Here is an 18,502-nt window from a genome sequence, read left to right on the forward strand (position 1 = left end):
GTTTTGAGAGATATGCCGAGAGTTTGTGAAACCCTTTCTGGATCTCTTTTCAAACAAGGACAATGCTCATCTTTGTCGATTCTGATCCAGGCTTCCGGAACAAGGAGCCTAGGTAGTGGACGTATTGGTGATAAAGTGGCTGAGAAGTCTCCTTTATACATTCCCCCACTTTTTATTGATCCAGATGGTTCTCTTCAAGTCTCAGCAGGGGGGAGGGAACTTTATTCTTGTGGGCCCTTATTGGCCAGAGATGTCATGGTTTCCTCTTCTGAACCCCTGGCTCTTCTACCTCCTTGGGTACTGCTCAAGTGTGTCTCTCTCAGAACGTCGTCCCTGACCTTCTTGCTCCAACTCACTCTATCGCTTTGGAGGTTGAGAAGTCTGGACTGCTAGCAAAGGGTCTTTCCTCTTCCTTAGTGGAGTTAATTCAGCACTCCAGCAGGCCTTCTACTTCAAAGTCTTACTCAAAGAACTGGAAGTCTTTTGAGACGTGATGTTCTGCTCATGATCTTTTGGCACCTACCTGTAGTTTGTCTGCTATTTTGCATTTTCTTCTGAATGGGTTTCACTTGAATCTCTTTCCAGTCTGAAAGCTCATTGCTTTGCGAAAAAGGTTTTTAGGGACTTTTCTGTACCTTCGTCGATGTTACAGTCTTTGGTGTCTAGACTGTTCTGATCTTTTGTCAATTGTAAGACCAGTTGAAAAATCCCTTTCTCCAACTCAGAATCTTCCTACTCTTTTATAGGCTTTGCAATTTTATCTCTTTGAGGATCTGGATACTATAGACATAAAGATTGTTTCCTATAAAGTTATTTTCCTATTTCCTATCACCTTGCTGAGAACAATTGGGGAGCTGGGAGCCTCAAAATGCTGTCCTCTCTTCATTTGATACTTTGGAAGATGGGGTAACTTTAAGGCCTAGCCTTACCTTTGCTGCAAAGGTTAAGTCTATTTTTGATAGATCTTAGGAAATAATTCTTCCTTCTTTCATTCCCTCTCCTTCCTCTCCGGAGGAACATTTTCTGAATACACTTGATGTTTAAAGAGCTCTTTTCATTTATGTCACCAGGCCTCTGCAGTTCAGGAAAACCGACTCCTTGTTTGTGACTTTTGGACAGCCTGGAAAAGACAAGAAGGTGACTTTTATGACTCTGAGTAGGTGGATTAAGTTGTCAATTTTTCTGGCTTTGCAAGGCTTTTTAGAATATCTTCCAGTTCAGGGATGGTCTACGAGAGGAATGGCCACCTCCTGGGTTGAATTCCAGTGAGTAACAATCTAGGAAATTCCTAGGGTGGCTACTTTGTCCTCAGATCATTCATTTGTGAACCATTAGGGCTTAATAATTTTTCTGTTTTGCATTAGAGTACCAATGTTTTGAACTCTGCATTACCCTTAGTCCATCTTGTCTTTGTCACAAACATTACATCCTGCCCACCTTCCCATCAGTCCTTTGGCAAGGGCTTGGCACCCAGGTTGGGTGCATGGGGCTAGCATTTAAGGATCCTCCTGTTCTTTCTTCCTGTTGGAAGGTGACATCACCTTACTTTGTAATGACTGTCACAAGGACGCAATGGACTAAGGCTAATGAAGATTACCAATAAGTAACCAACGCATCACCATTCTTTCTGAATGTGCGTGGCTCATTCCGCAGGACTTGTTCTTTGTATGATTCCTGGATTTTCAGAAGCCCTTTGATGGCAGCACCCCCACACTGAAAATTGTTTCAGCACCACTGTACAAGGGTCAGTTGTCATGCTCATCTGCGGCGTAAATTGGCATTGAAGTAGTCTAACTCCCCAGACCTTGTCTTTTGCTCAATTTGCCTTTGTGAGTTTTCTCTCAATCACTGTCGACTTCCTTTGATCTTTCTTTCTTCTTTTACTTCACCTTCGCCTTCAGTGTATCTTTCGGCCCTCTTAAGAGACACACCCCCTTGTAGCCACTTCTATACTTCTGTCACCTAATTATTTTCCTATCCTTTCCCCTGTAACGTTGCCGATCCTAGCTATAGCATCACTATCCAGAATCTGTTCACATGAGTTATGTTCCTCTTATCCCCACGCATCTAATAATCAGCTCTTGGTCTCCCTCCACCTCTCACGAGACATAGTCTGAGGCAGTGTCTCCATCTTGGAGAGACAATCCCTTGCACTTGTGTTGTTCTACTGGCGCTGCCGGCTTGAGCTTTGGTCAGCAGTGGCAAAAGAAGGACTAATGGAAAGTGAACGTATACTGGAGCAACAGAGTGTATGGATTTATAAGAGCTTGATTAAATGATAAAAAAAGAGTTTAGTTGAGAGAAAAATGCAACCTGGCCCGTACGGGGATCAAACCCGGGACCTTGGCGTTATTAGCACCACACTCTAAGCAACTGAGCTAACCGGCCATGAGTATTAAAGATATCCTTTTTCCTTGTAATGCAGATAGATAGAAGAGTTGGTCTCACTATCGCACTTCCTTCATACTTTTCTTCTTCCGCCACCTGTCTGGATTACAATAACAAGAGCTGTGGAGTGCTGCACGCCAGCCTCAGTGCCTCTTCTTTCACTCAATCTCACTGTGTGCTGTGATATCTTTGTAACATCGCTTGTTGCCGGAAAAAAAGGAAAGGATGGATAGTATTTTTATTCTTTTACAACAAAACCCAAAATGCATCGGCTTGCTTGCTCATTAAGTTTACAAGGCCAGCTGCTTTTGAGATATTATAATTATAGTGGTTATTCGGCGTTGGAGGTAAGAGAGTTTTTTTTAGGTCTGGCCGTTCCTTCTGCTTCAAATTACTTGAGCTCATGTCAACAAAGTAACAACAAAACATAGCCAACGGTTCGTTGCTCAAGCCTTCCCTACTGCGCCTTCCCATGTCTATACTGCCGACCACAGTGCAGGAAATCTGAGTTTGCATTTGCGCGAAGAGACGTACAACACAAGAAGGCGCGCATTTGTGCGCCGGGCACCACCCGGCCTGTGCATTCCTCACTGTCGTGAGATCAGTTTACTCAGCAGAACATGACGCTGCAATTGGTTAGTAGGGCAGGCCTGACCAGAATAGTATATTTGGGGTCATGTATTTGATTGCATTTTTAAAACAGTAACAGAACTTAACTGCAATGTTTAAACAGGTCTAGACATATTTAAACAGTGACAATTTAATAGAAGAATTGTGGACAAATCAGAGGGGAGGCACCAATGTTTTTTTTTCCCCTTGGGTGGATGCGGCATTAAAGAGTTTGAAGACCACTGGTCTAAGTGGACACTAATATACCTGGATGCTCCTGAATCCTCGCAACAGATGCCAGCAAACCTGGCTGGAGAGCTACTGTGTTGGACTGATCCTGTCGATTCAAGTGGTCTTTCCTAGAGAGTCGGAGGTCATGGAAATAGATGTAGTTGATGGTAATCTACAGGGCTTTGAAGTTTTCCCATCATCATCTGTCTCAAAAAAATGTGCTAGTAAAGACAGAGAATAAGGTAGCTGTCTTTTACATTAACCAACAGTGAAGCATGCATTCAAAATCCCTCAATGCAATAGCAGAACAATTGGGTTATTGGGCAGAGATCAACCTGTTGCACACGTGGGCAGTACACATCAAGGGCACCGACAATGTGATGGCAGACAGCTGGAGGTTTCTAAATTTGCTGGAGTTGACGTTATCCAGGTCGTTGTTTTGAGAGATATGCCGAGAGTTTGTGAAACCCTTTCTGGATCTCTTTTCAAACAAGGACAATGCTCATCTTTGTCGATTCTGATCCAGGCTTCCGGAACAAGGAGCCTAGGTAGTGGACGTATTGGTGATAAAGTGGCTGAGAAGTCTCCTTTATACATTCCCCCACTTTTTATTGATCCAGATGGTTCTCTTCAAGTCTCAGCAGGGGGGAGGGATCTTTATTCTTGTGGGCCCTTATTGGCCAGAGATGTCATGGTTTCCTCTTCTGAACCCCTGGCTCTTCTACCTCCTTGAGTACTGCTCAAGTGTGTCTCAGTCAGAACGTCGTCCCTGACCTTCTTGCTCCAACTCACTCTATCGCTTTGGAGGTTGAGAAGTCTGGACTGCTAGCAAAGGGTCTTTCCTCTTCCTTAGTGGAGTTAATTCAGCACTCCAGCAGGCCTTCTACTTCGAAGTCTTACAAAGAACTGGAAGTCTTTTGAGACGTGATGTTCTGCTCATGATCTTTTGGCACCTACCTGTAGTTTGTCTGCTATTTTGCATTTTCTTCTGAATGGGTTTCACTTGAATCTCTTTCCACTCTAAAAGCTCATTGCTTTGCGATAAAGGTTTTTAGGGACTTTTCTGTACCTTCGTCGATGTTACAGTCTTTGGTGTCTAGACTGTTCTGATCTTTTGTCAATTGTAAGACCAGTTGAAAAATCCCTTTTCTCCAACTCAGAATCTTCCTACTCTTTTATAGGCTTTGCAATTTTATCTCTTTGAGGATCTGGATACTGTAGACATAAAGATTGTTTCCTATAAAGTTATTTTCCTATTTCCTATCACCTTGCTGAGAACAATTGGGGAGCTGGGAGCCTTAAAATGCTGTCCTCTCTTCATTAGATACTTTGGAAGATGGGGTAACTTTAAGGCCTAGCCTTACCTTTGCTGCAAAGGTTAAGTCTATTTTTGATAGATCTTAGGAAATAATTCTTCCTTCTTTCATTCCCTCTCCTTCCTCTCCGGAGGAACATTTTCTGAATACACTTGATGTTTAAAGAGCTCTTTTCATTTATGTCACCAGGCCTCTGCAGTTCAGGAAAACCGACTCCTTGTTTGTGACTTTTGGACAGCCTGGAAAAGACAAGAAGGTGACTTTTATGACTCTGAGTAGGTGGATTAAGTTGTCAATTTTTCTGGCTTTGCAAGGCTTTTTAGAATATCTTCCAGTTCAGGGATGGTCTACGAGAGGAATGGCCACCTCCTGGGTTGAATTCCAGTGAGTAACAATCTAGGAAATTCCTAGGGTGGCTACTTGGTCCTCAGAGCATACATTTGTCAAGCATTATGGCTTAATAATTTTTCTGTTTTGCATTTGAGTACGAATGTTTTGAACTCTGCATTACCCTTAGTCCATCTTGTCTTTGTCACAAACATTACATCCTGCCCACCTTCCCATCAGTCCTTTGGCAAGGGCTTGGCACCCAGGTTGGGTGCATGGGGCTAGCCTTTAAGGATCCTCCTGTTCTTTCTTCCTGTTGGAAGGTGACATAACCTTACTTTGTAATGACTGTCACAAGGACGCAATGGACTAAGGCTAATGAAGATTACCAATAAGTAACCAACGCATCACCACTCTTTCTGAATGTGCGTGGCTCATTCCGCAGGACTAGTTCTTTGTATAATTCCTGGATTTTCAGAAGCCCTTTGATGGCAGCACCCCCACACTGAAAATTGTTTCAGCACCACTGTACAAGGGTCAGTTGTCATGCTCATCTGCGGCGTAAATTTGAATTGAAGTAGTCTAACTCCCCAGGCCTTGTCTTTTGCTCAATTTGCCTTTGTGAGTTTTCTCTCAATCACTGTCGACTTCCTTTGATCTTTCTTTCTTCTTTCACTTCACCTTCGCCTTCAGTGTATCTTTTGGCCCTCTTAAGAGACACACCCCCTTGTAGCCACTTCTATACTTCTGTCACCTAATTATTTTCCTATCCTTTGCCCTGTAACGTTGCTGAACCTAGCTATAGCATCACTATCCAGAATCTGTTCACCTGAGTTATGTTCCTCTTATCCCCACGCATCTAATAATCAGCTCTTGGTCTCCCTCCACCTCTCACGAGACACAGTCTGAGGCAGTGTCTCCATCTTGGAGAGACAATCCCTTGCACTTGTGTTGTTCTACTGGCGCTGCCGGCTTGAGCTTTGGTCAGCAGTGGCAAAAGAAGGACTAATGGAAAGTGAACGTATACTGGAGCAACAGAGTGTATGGATTTATAAGAGCTTGATTAAATGAGAAAAAAAGAGTTTAGTTGAGAGAAAAAATGCAACCTGGCCCGTACGGGGATCGAACCCGCGACCTTGGCGTTATTAGCACCACGCTCTAACCAACTGAGCTAACCGGCCATGAGTACTATAGATCTCCTTTTTCCATGAAATGCAGATAGATAGAAGAGTTGGTCTCATGATCGCAATTCCTTCATACTTTTCTCCTTCCGCCCCCTGTCTGGATTACAATAACAAGAGCTGTGGAGTGCTGCACGCCAGCCTCAGTGCCTCTTCTTTCACTCAATCTCACTGTGTGCTGTGATATCTTTGTAACATCGCTTGATGCCGGAAAAAAAGGAAAGGATGGATAGTATTTTTATTCTTTTACAACAAAACCCAAAATGCATCGGCTTGCTTGCTCATTAAGTTTACAAGGCCAGCTGCTTTTGGGATATTATAATTATAGTGGTTATTCGGCGTTGGAGGTAAGAGAGTTTTTTTTAGGTCTGGCCGTTCCTTCTGCTTCAAATTACTTGAGCTCATGTCAACAAAGTAACAACAAAACATAGCCAACGGTTCGTTGCTCAAGCCTTCCCTACTGCGCCTTCCAATGTCTCTCCTGCCGACCACAGTGCAGGAAATCTGAGTTTGCATTTGCGCGAAGAGACGTACAACACAAGAGGGCGAGCTTTCGTGTGCCGGGCACCACCCGGCCTGTGCATTCCTCACTGTCGTGAGATCAGTTTACTCAGCAGAGCATGACGCTGCAATTGGTTAGTAGGGCAGGCCTGACAAGAATAGTATATGTGGGGTCATGTATTTGATTGCATTTTTAAAACAGTAACAGAACTTAACTGCAATGTTTAAATAGGTCTAGACATATTTAAACAGTGTCAATTTAATAGAAGAATAGTGGACAATTCACAGGGGAGGCACCAATGTTTTTTTTTCCCATTGGGTGGATGCGGCATTAAAGAGTTTGAAGACCACTGGTCTAAGTGGACACTAATACACCTGGATGTTCCTGATTTCCTCGCAACAGATGCCAGCAAACCTGGCTGGAGAGCTACTGTGTTGGACTGATCCTGTCGATTCAAGTGGTCTTTCCTAGAGAGTCGGAGGTCATGGAAATAGATGGAGTTGATGGTAATCTTCAAGGCTTTGAAGTTTTCCCATCATCATCTGTCTCAAAAAAATGTGCTAGTAAAGACAGAGAATAAGGTAGCTGTCTTTTACATTAACCAACAGTGAAGCATGCATTCAAAATCCCTCAATGCAATAGCAGAACAATTGGGTTATTGGGCAGAGATCAACCTGTTGCACACGTCGGCAGTACAAATCAAGGGCACCGACAATGTGATGGCAGACAGCTGGAGGTTTCCAAATTTGCTGGAGTTGACGTTATCCAGGTCGTTGTTTTGAGAGATATGCCGAGAGTTTGTGAAACCCTTTCTGGATCTCTTTTCAAACAAGGACAATGCTCATCTTTGTCGATTCTGATCCAGGCTTCCGGAACAAGGAGCCTAGGTAGTGGACGTATTGGTGATAAAGTGGCTGAGAAGTCTCCTTTATACATTCCCCCACTTTTTATTGATCCAGATGGTTCTCTTCAAGTCTCAGCAGGGGGGAGGGAACTTTATTCTTGTGGGCCCTTATTGGCCAGAGATGTCATGGTTTCCTCTTCTGAACCCCTGGCTCTTCTACCTCCTTGGGTACTGCTCAAGTGTGTCTCTCTCAGAACGTCGTCCCTGACCTTCTTGCTCCAACTCACTCTATCGCTTTGGAGGTTGAGAAGTCTGGACTGCTAGCAAAGGGTCTTTCCTCTTCCTTAGTGGAGTTAATTCAGCACTCCAGCAGGCCTTCTACTTCGAAGTCTTACTCAAAGAACTGGAAGTCTTTTGAGACGTGATGTTCTGCTCATGATCTTTTGGCACCTACCTGTAGTTTGTCTGCTATTTTGCATTTTCTTCTGAATGGGTTTCACTTGAATCTCTTTCCAGTCTGAAAGCTCATTGCTTTGCGAAAAAGGTTTTTAGGGACTTTTCTGTACCTTCGTCGATGTTACAGTCTTTGGTGTCTAGACTGTTCTGATCTTTTGTCAATTGTAAGACCAGTTGAAAAATCCCTTTCTCCAACTCAGAATCTTCCTACTCTTTTATAGGCTTTGCAATTTTATCTCTTTGAGGATCTGGATACTATAGACATAAAGATTGTTTCCTATAAAGTTATTTTCCTATTTCCTATCACCTTGCTGAGAACAATTGGGGAGCTGGGAGCCTCAAAATGCTGTCCTCTCTTCATTTAATACTTTGGAAGATGGGGTAACTTTAAGGCCTAGCCTTACCTTTGCTGCAAAGGTTAAGTCTATTTTTGATAGATCTTAGGAAATAATTCTTCCTTCTTTCATTCCCTCTCCTTCCTCTCCGGAGGAACATTTTCTGAATACACTTGATGTTTAAAGAGCTCTTTTCATTTATGTCACCAGGCCTCTGCAGTTCAGGAAAACCGACTCCTTGTTTGTGACTTTTGGACAGCCTGGAAAAGACAAGAAGGTGACTTTTATGACTCTGAGTAGGTGGATTAAGTTGTCAATTTTTCTGGCTTTGCAAGGCTTTTTAGAATATCTTCCAGTTCAGGGATGGTCTACGAGAGGAATGGCCACCTCCTGGGTTGAATTCCAGTGAGTAACAATCTAGGAAATTCCTAGGGTGGCTACTTTGTCCTCAGATCATTCATTTGCGAACCATTAGGGCTTAATCATTTTTCTGTTTTGCATTTGAGTACCAATGTTTTGAACTCTGCATTACCCTTAGTCCATCTTGTCTTTGTCACAAACATTACATCCTGCCCACCTTCCCATCAGTCCTTTGGCAAGGGCTTGGCACCCAGGTTGGGTGCATGGGGCTAGCATTTAAGGATCCTCCTGTTCTTTCTTCCTGTTGGAAGGTGACATCACCTTACTTTGTAATGACTGTCACAAGGACGCAATGGACTAAGGCTAATGAAGATTACCAATAAGTAACCAACGCATCACCATTCTTTCTGAATGTGCGTGGCTCATTCCGCAGGACTTGTTCTTTGTATGATTCCTGGATTTTCAGAAGCCCTTTGATGGCAGCACCCCCACACTGAAAATTGTTTCAGCACCACTGTACAAGGGTCAGTTGTCATGCTCATCTGCGGCGTAAATTGGCATTGAAGTAGTCTAACTCCCCAGACCTTGTCTTTTGCTCAATTTGCCTTTGTGAGTTTTCTCTCAATCACTGTCGACTTCCTTTGATCTTTCTTTCTTCTTTTACTTCACCTTCGCCTTCAGTGTATCTTTCGGCCCTCTTAAGAGACACACCCCCTTGTAGCCACTTCTATACTTCTGTCACCTAATTATTTTCCTATCCTTTCCCCTGTAACGTTGCCGATCCTAGCTATAGCATCACTATCCAGAATCTGTTCACATGAGTTATGTTCCTCTTATCCCCACGCATCTAATAATCAGCTCTTGGTCTCCCTCCACCTCTCACGAGACATAGTCTGAGGCAGTGTCTCCATCTTGGAGAGACAATCCCTTGCACTTGTGTTGTTCTACTGGCGCTGCCGGCTTGAGCTTTGGTCAGCAGTGGCAAAAGAAGGACTAATGGAAAGTGAACGTATACTGGAGCAACAGAGTGTATGGATTTATAAGAGCTTGATTAAATGATAAAAAAAGAGTTTAGTTGAGAGAAAAATGCAACCTGGCCCGTACGGGGATCAAACCCGTGACCTTGGCATTATTAGCACCACACTCTAAGCAACTAAGCTAACCGGACATGAGTATTAAAGATATCCTTTTTCCTTGTAATGCAGATAGATAGAAGAGTTGGTCTCACTATCGCACTTCCTTCATACTTTTCTTCTTCCGCCACCTGTCTGGATTACAATAACAAGAGCTGTGGAGTGCTGCACGCCAGCCTCAGTGCCTCTTCTTTCACTCAATCTCACTGTGTGCTGTGATATCTTTGTAACATGGCTTGTTGCCGGAAAAAAAGGAAAGGAGGGATAGTATTTTTATTCTTTTACAACAAAACCCAAAATGCATTGGCTTGCTTGCTCATTAAGTTTACAAGGCCAACTGCTTTTGAGATATTATAATTATAGTGGTTATTCGGCGTTGGAGGTAAGAGAGTTTTTTTTAGGTCTGGCCGTTCCTTCTGCTTCAAATTACTTGAGCTCATGTCAACAAAGTAACAACAAAACATAGCCAACGGTTCGTTGCTCAAGCCTTCCCTACTGCGCCTTCCCATGTCTCTCCTGCCGACCACAGTGCAGGAAATCTGAGTTTGCATTTGCGCGAAGAGACGTACAACACAAGAAGGCGCGCTTTCGTGCACCGGGCACCACCCGGCCTGTGCATTCCTCACTGTCGTGAGATCAGTTTACTCAGCAGAGCATGACGCTGCAATTGGTTAGTAGGGCAGGCCTGACCAGAATAGTATATTTGGGGTCATGTATTTGATTGCATTTTTAAAACAGTAACAGAACTTAACTGCAATGTTTAAATAGGTCTAGACATATTTAAACAGTGTCAATTTAATAGAAGAATTGTGGACAATTCAGAGGGGAGGCACCAATGTTTTTTTTTCCCATTGGGTGGATGCGGCATTAAAGAGTTTGAAGACCACTGGTCTAAGTGGACACTAATACACCTGGATGCTCCTGAATTCCTCGCAACAGATGCCAGCAAACCTGGCTGGAGAGCTACTGTGTTGCACTGATCCTGTCGATTCAAGTGGTCTTTCCTAGAGAGTCGGAGGTCATGGAAATAGATGGAGTTGATGGTAATCTTCAGGGCTTTGAAGTTTTCCCATCATCATCTGTCTAAAAAAAATGTGCTAGTAAAGACAGAGAATAAGGTAGCTGTCTTTTACATTAACCAACAGTGAAGCATGCATTCAAAATCCCTCAATGCAATAGCAGAACAATTGGGTTATTGGGCAGAGATCAACCTGTTGCACACGTCGGCAGTACACATCAAGGGCACCGACAATGTGATGGCAGACAGCTGGAGGTTTCCAAATTTGCTGGAGTTGACATTATCCAGGTCGTTGTTTTGAGAGATATGCCGAGAGTTTGTGAAACTCTTTCTGGATCTCTTTTCAAACAAGGACAATGCTCATCTTTGTCGATTCTGATCCAGGCTTCCGGAACAAGGAGCCTAGGTAGTGGACGTATTGGTGATAAAGTGGCTGAGAAGTCTCCTTTATACATTCCCCCACTTTTTATTGATCCAGATGGTTCTCTTCAAGTCTCAGCAGGGGCGAGGGAACTTTATTCTTGTGGGCCCTTATTGGCCAGAGATGTCATGGTTTCCTCTTCTGAACCCTGGCTCTTCTACCTCATTGGGTACTGCTCAAGTGTGTCTCTCTCAGAACGTCGTCCCTGACCTTCTTGCTCCAACTCACTCTATCGCTTTGGAGGTTGAGAAGTCTGGACTGCTAGCAAAGGGTCTTTCCTCTTCCTTAGTGGAGTTAATTCAGCACTCCAGCAGGCCTTCTACTTCGAAGTCTTACTCAAAGAACTGGAAGTCTTTTGAGACGTGATGTTCTGCTCATGATCTTTTGGCACCTACCTGTAGTTTGTCTGCTATTTTGCATTTTCTTCTGAATGGGTTTCACTTGAATCTCTTTCCACTCTGAAAGCTCATTGCTTTGCGATAAAGGTTTTTAGGGACTTTTCTGTACCTTCGAAGATGTTACAATCTTTGGTGTCTAGACTGTTCTGATCTTTTGTCAATTGTAAGACCAGTTGAAAAATCCCATTTCTCCAACTCAGAATCTTCCTACTCTTTTATAGGCGTTGCAATTTTATCTCTTTGAGGATCTGGATACTGTAGACATAAAGATTGTTTCCTATAAAGTTATTTTCCTATTTCCTATCACCTTGCTGAGAACAATTGGGGAGCTGGGAGCCTTAAAATGCTGTCCTCTCTTCATTTGATACTTTGGAAGATGGGGTAACTTTAAGGCCTAGCCTTACCTTTGCTGCAAAGGTTAAGTTTATTTTTGATAGATCTTAGGAAATAATTCTTCCTTCTTTCATTCCCTCTCCTTCCTCTCCGGAGGACCATTTTCTAAATACACTTGATGTTTAAAGAGCTCTTTTCATTTATGTCACCAGGCCTCTGCAGTTCAGGAAAACCGACTCCTTGTTTGTGACTTTTGGACAGCCTGGAAAAGACAAGAAGGTGACTTTTATGACTCTGAGTAGGTGGATTAAGTTGTCAATTTTTCTGGCTTTGCAAGGCTTTTTAGAATATCTTCCAGTTCAGGGATGGTCTACGAGAGGAATGGCCACCTCCTGGGTTGAATTCCAGTGAGTAACAATCTAGGAAATTCCTAGGGTGGCTACTTGGTCCTCAGAGCATACATTTGTCAAGCATTATGGCTTAATAATTTTTCTGTTTTGCATTTGAGTACCAATGTTTTGAACTCTGCATTACCCTTAGTCCATCTTGTCTTTGTCACAAACATTACATCCTGCCCACCTTCCCATCAGTCCTTTGGCAAGGGCTTGGCACCCAGGTTGGGTGCATGGGGCTAGCATTTAAGGATCCTCCTGTTCTTTCTTCCTGTTGGAAGGTGACATCACCTTACTTTGTAATGACTGTCACAAGGACGCAATGGACTAAGGCTAATGAAGATTACCAATAAGTAACCAACGCATCACCACTCTTTCTGAATGTGCGTGGCTCATTCCGCAGGACTAGTTCTTTGTATAATTCCTGGATTTTCAGAAGCCCTTTGATGACAGCACCCCCACACTGAAAATTGTTTCAGCACCACTGTACAAGGGTCAGTTGTCATGCTCATCTGCGGCGTAAATTTGCATTGAAGTAGTCTAACTCCCCAGGCCTTGTCTTTTGCTCAATTTGCCGTTGTGAGTTTTCTCTCAATCACTGTCGACTTCCTTTGATCTTTCTTTCTTCTTTCACTTCACCTTCGCCTTCAGTGTATCTTTCGGCCCTCTTAAGAGACACACCCCCTTGTAGCCACTTCTATACTTCTGTCACCTAATTATTTTCCTATCCTTTGCCCTGTAACGTTGCTGATCCTAGCTATAGCATCACTATCCAGAATCTGTTCACCTGAGTTATGTTCCTCTTATCCCCACGCATCTAATAATCAGCTCTTGGTCTCCCTCCACCTCTCACGAGACATAGTCTGAGGCAGTGTCTCCATCTTGGAGAGACAATCCCTTGCACTTGTGTTGTTCTACTGGCGCTGCCGGCTGGAGCTTTGGTCAGCAGTGGCAAAAGAAGGACTAATGGAAAGTGAACGTATACTGGAGCAACAGAGTGTATGGATTTATAAGAGCTTGATTAAATGAGAAAAAAAGAGTTTAGTTGAGTGAAAAAATGCAACCTGGCCCATACAGGGATCGAACCCGCGACCTTGGCGTTATTAGCACCACGCTCTAACCAACTGAGCTAACCGGCCATGAGTACTACATATCTCTTTTTTCCATAAAATGCAGATAGATAGAAGAGTTGGTCTCACGATCGCGATTCCTTCATACTTTTCTCCTTCCGCCCCCTGTCTGGATTACAATAACAAGAGCTGTGGAGTGCTGCATGCCAGCCTCAGTGCCTCTTCTTTCACTCAATCTCACTGTGTGCTGTGATATCTTTGTAACATCGCTTGTTGCCGGAAAAAAAGGAAAGGATGGATAGTATTTTTATTCTTTTACAACAAAACCCAAAATGCATCGGCTTGCTTGCTCATTAAGTTTACAAGGCCAGCTGCTTTTGAGATATTATAATTATAGTGGTTATTCGGCGTTGGAGGTAAGAGAGTTTTTTTTAGGTCTGGCCGTTCCTTCTGCTTCAAATTACTTGAGCTCATGTCAACAAAGTAACAACAAAACATAGCCAACGGTTCGTTGCTCAAGCCTTCCCTACTGCGCCTTCCCATGTCTATACTGCCGACCACAGTGCAGGAAATCTGAGTTTGCATTTGCGCGAAGAGACGTACAACACAAGAAGGCGCGCTTTTGTGCGCCGGGCACCACCCGGCCCGTGCATTCCTCACTGTCGTGAGATCAGTTTACTCAGCAGAACATGACGCTGCAATTGGTTAGTAGGGCAGGCCTGACCAGAATAGTATATTTGGGGTCATGTATTTGATTGCATTTTTAAAACAGTAACAGAACTTAACTGCAATGTTTAAATAGGTCTAGACATATTTAAACAGTGACAATTTAATAGAAGAATTGTGGACAATTCAGAGGGGAGGCACCAATGGGTTTTTTTCCCCTTGGGTGGATGCGGCATCAAAGAGTTTGAAGACCACTGGTCTAAGTGGACACTAATATACCTGGATGCTCCTGAATCCTCGCAACAGATGCCAGCAAACCTGGCTGGAGAGCTACTGTGTTGGACTGATCCTGTCGATTCAAGTGGTCTTCCTAGAGAGTCGGAGGTCATGGAAATAGATGGAGTTGATGGTAATCTTCAGGGCTTTGAAGTTTTCCCATCATCATCTGTCTCAAAAAAATGTGCTAGTAAAGACAGAGAATAAGGTAGCTGTCTTTTACATTAACCAACAGTGAAGCATGCATTCAAAATCCCTCAATGCAATAGCAGAACAATTGGGTTATTGGGCAGAGATCAACCTGTTGCACACGTGGGCAGTACACATCAAGGGCACCGACAATGTGATGGCAGACAGCTGGACGTTTCTAAATTTGCTGGAGTTGACGTTATCCAGGTCGTTGTTTTGAGAGATATGCCGAGAGTTTGTGAAACCCTTTCTGGATCTCTTTTCAAACAAGGACAATGCTCATCTTTGTCGATTCTGATCCAGGCTTCCGGAACAAGGAGCCTAGGTAGTGGACGTATTGGTGATAAAGTGGCTGAGAAGTCTCCTTTATACATTCCCCCACTTTTTATTGATCCAGATGGTTCTCTTCAAGTCTCAGCAGGGGGGAGGGATCTTTATTCTTGTGGGCCCTTATTGGCCAGAGATGTCATGGTTTCCTCTTCTGAACCCTGGCTCTTCTACCTCATTGGGTACTGCTCAAGTGTGTCTCTCTCAGAACGTCGTCCCTGACCTTCTTGCTCCAACTCACTCTATCGCTTTGGAGGTTGAGAAGTCTGGACTGCTAGCAAAGGGTCTTTCCTCTTCCTTAGTGGAGTTAATTCAGCACTCCAGCAGGCCTTCTACTTCGAAGTCTTACTCAAAGAACTGGAAGTCTTTTGAGACGTGATGTTCTGCTCATGATCTTTTGGCACCTACCTGTAGTTTGTCTGCTATTTTGCATTTTCTTCTGAATGGGTTTCACTTGAATCTCTTTCCACTCTGAAAGCTCATTGCTTTGCGATAAAGGTTTTTAGGGACTTTTCTGTACCTTCGAAGATGTTACAATCTTTGGTGTCTAGACTGTTCTGATCTTTTGTCAATTGTAAGACCAGTTGAAAAATCCCATTTCTCCAACTCAGAATCTTCCTACTCTTTTATAGGCTTTGCAATTTTATCTCTTTGAGGATCTGGATACTGTAGACATAAAGATTGTTTCCTATAAAGTTATTTTCCTATTTCCTATCACCTTGCTGAGAACAATTGGGGAGCTGGGAGCCTTAAAATGCTGTCCTCTCTTCATTTGATACTTTGGAAGATGGGGTAACTTTAAGGCCTAGCCTTACCTTTGCTGCAAAGGTTAAGTCTATTTTTGATAGATCTTAGGAAATAATTCTTCCTTCTTTCATTCCCTCTCCTTCCTCTCCGTAGGAACATTTTCTGAATACACTTGATGTTTAAAGAGCTCTTTTCATTTATGTCACCAGGCCTCTGCAGTTCAGGAAAACCGACTCCTTGTTTGTGACTTTTGGACAGCCTGGAAAAGACAAGAAGGTGACTTTTATGACTCTGAGTAGGTGGATTAAGTTGTCAATTTTTCTGGCTTTGCAAGGCTTTTTAGAATATCTTCCAGTTCAGGGATGGTCTACGAGAGGAATGGCCACCTCCTGGGTTGAATTCCAGTGAGTAACAATCTAGGAAATTCCTAGGGTGGCTACTTGGTCCTCAGAGCATACATTTGTCAAGCATTATGGCTTAATAATTTTTCTGTTTTGCATTTGAGTACCAATGTTTTGAACACTGCATTACCCTTAGTCCATCTTGTCTTTGTCACAAACATTACATCCTGCCCACCTTCCCATCAGTCCTTTGGCAAGGGCTTGGCACCCAGGTTGGGTGCATGGGGCTAGCATTTAAGGATCCTCCTGTTCTTTCTTCCTGTTGGAAGGTGACATCACCTTACTTTGTAATGACTGTCACAAGGACGCAATGGACTAAGGCTAATGAAGATTACCAATAAGTAACCAACGCATCACCACTCTTTCTGAATGTGCGTGGCTCATTCCGCAGGACTAGTTCTTTGTATAATTCCTGGATTTTCAGAAGCCCTTTGATGACAGCACCCCCACACTGAAAATTGTTTCAGCACCACTGTACAAGGGTCAGTTGTCATGCTCATCTGCAGCGTAAATTTGCATTGAAGTAGTCTAACTCCCCAGGCCTTGTCTTTTGCTCAATTTGCCGTTGTGAGTTTTCTCTCAATCACTGTCGACTTCCTTTGATCTTTCTTTCTTCTTTCACTTCACCTTCGCCTTCAGTGTATCTTTCGGCCCTCTTAAGAGACACACCCCCTTGTAGCCACTTCTATACTTCTGTCACCTAATTATTTTCCTATCCTTTGCCCTGTAACGTTGCTGATCCTAGCTATAGCATCACTATCCAGAATCTGTTCACCTGAGTTATGTTCCTCTTATCCCCACGCATCTAATAATCAGCTCTTGGTCTCCCTCCACCTCTCACGAGACATAGTCTGAGGCAGTGTCTCCATCTTGGAGAGACAATCCCTTGCACTTGTGTTGTTCTACTGGCGCTGCCGGCTGGAGCTTTGGTCAGCAGTGGCAAAAGAAGGACTAATGGAAAGTGAACGTATACTGGAGCAACAGAGTGTATGGATTTATAAGAGCTTGATTAAATGAGAAAAAAAGAGTTTAGTTGAGAGAAAAAATGCAACCTGGCCCATACAGGGATCGAACCCGCGACCTTGGCGTTATTAGCACCACTCTCTAACCAACTGAGCTAACCGGCCATGAGTACTACATATCTCCTTTTTCCATAAAATGCAGATAGATAGAAGAGTTGGTCTCACGATCGCGATTCCTTCATACTTTTCTCCTTCCGCCCCCTGTCTGGATTACAATAACAAGAGCTGTGGAGTGCTGCACGCCAGCCTCAGTGCCTCTTCTTTCACTCAATCTCACTGTGTGCTGTGATATCTTTGTAACATCGCTTGTTGCCGGAAAAAAAGGAATGGATGGATAGTATTTTTATTCTTTTACAACAAAACCCAAAATGCATCGGCTTGCTTGCTCATTAAGTTTACAAGGCCAGCTGCTTTTGAGATATTATAATTATAGTGGTTATTCGGCGTTGGAGGTAAGAGAGTTTTTTTTAGGTCTGGCCGTTCCTTCTGCTTCAAATTACTTGAGCTCATGTCAACAAAGTAACAACAAAACATAGCCAACGGTTCGTTGCTCAAGCCTTCCCTACTGCGCCTTCCAATGTCTCTCCTGCCGACCACAGTGCAGGAAATCTGAGTTTGCATTTGCGCGAAGAGACGTACAACACAAGAGGGCGAGCTTTCGTGTGCCGGGCACCACCCGGCCTGTGCATTCCTCACTGTCGTGAGATCAGTTTACTCAGCAGAGCATGACGCTGCAATTGGTTAGTAGGGCAGGCCTGACAAGAATAGTATATGTGGGGTCATGTATTTGATTGCATTTTTAAAACAGTAACAGAACTTAACTGCAATGTTTAAATAGGTCTAGACATATTTAAACAGTGTCAATTTAATAGCAGAATTGTGGACAATTCAGAGGGGAGGCACCAATGTTTTTTTTTCCCATTGGGTGGATGCGGCATTAAAGAGTTTGAAGACCACTGGTCTAAGTGGACACTAATATACCTGGATGCTCCTGAATCCTCGCAACAGATGCCAGCAAACCAGGCTGGAGAGCTACTGTGTTGGACTGATCCTGTCGATTCAAGTGGTCTTTCCTAGAGAGTCGGAGGTCATGGAAATAGATGGAGTTGATGGTAATCTACAGGGCTTTGAAGTTTTCCCATCATCATCTGTCTCAAACAAATGTGCTAGTAAAGACAGAGAAAAAAAGGTAGCTGTCTTTTACATTAACCAACAGTGAAGCATGCATTCAAAATCCTTCAATGCAATCGCAGAACAATTGGGTTATTGGGCAGAGATCAACCTGTTGCACACGTCGGCAGTACACATCAAGGGCACCGACAATGTGATGGCAGACAGCTGGAGGTTTCCAAATTTGCTGGAGTTGACGTTATCCAGGTCGTTGTTTTGAGAGATATGCCGAGAGTTTGTGAAACCCTTTCTGGATCTCTTTTCAAACAAGGACAATGCTCATCTTTGTCGATTCTGATCCAGGCTTCCGGAACAAGGAGCCTAGATAGTGGACGTATTGGTGATAAAGTGGCTGAGAAGTCTCCTTTATACATTCCCCCACTTTTTATT

At 43.5% G+C, this 18,502-nt stretch overlaps 2 non-coding genes across 2 annotated transcripts; both read right to left on the reverse strand.

Moving 5' to 3' along the window:
• Positions 1 to 5,978: 5,978 nt before the first annotated feature.
• On the reverse strand, positions 5,979 to 6,052 carry TRNAI-AAU (transfer RNA isoleucine (anticodon AAU)). The gene has a single exon. It is a non-coding gene; the product is annotated as a tRNA-Ile (tRNA).
• Positions 6,053 to 13,309: 7,257 nt separating this feature from the next.
• Positions 13,310 to 13,383, reverse strand: TRNAI-AAU (transfer RNA isoleucine (anticodon AAU)). The gene has a single exon. It is a non-coding gene; the product is annotated as a tRNA-Ile (tRNA).
• Positions 13,384 to 18,502: the final 5,119 nt, after the last annotated feature.

The sequence above is a fragment of the Pleurodeles waltl genome, chromosome 12 (assembly GCF_031143425.1).
Source record: "Pleurodeles waltl isolate 20211129_DDA chromosome 12, aPleWal1.hap1.20221129, whole genome shotgun sequence".
Classification (NCBI taxonomy): domain Eukaryota; kingdom Metazoa; phylum Chordata; class Amphibia; order Caudata; family Salamandridae; genus Pleurodeles; species Pleurodeles waltl.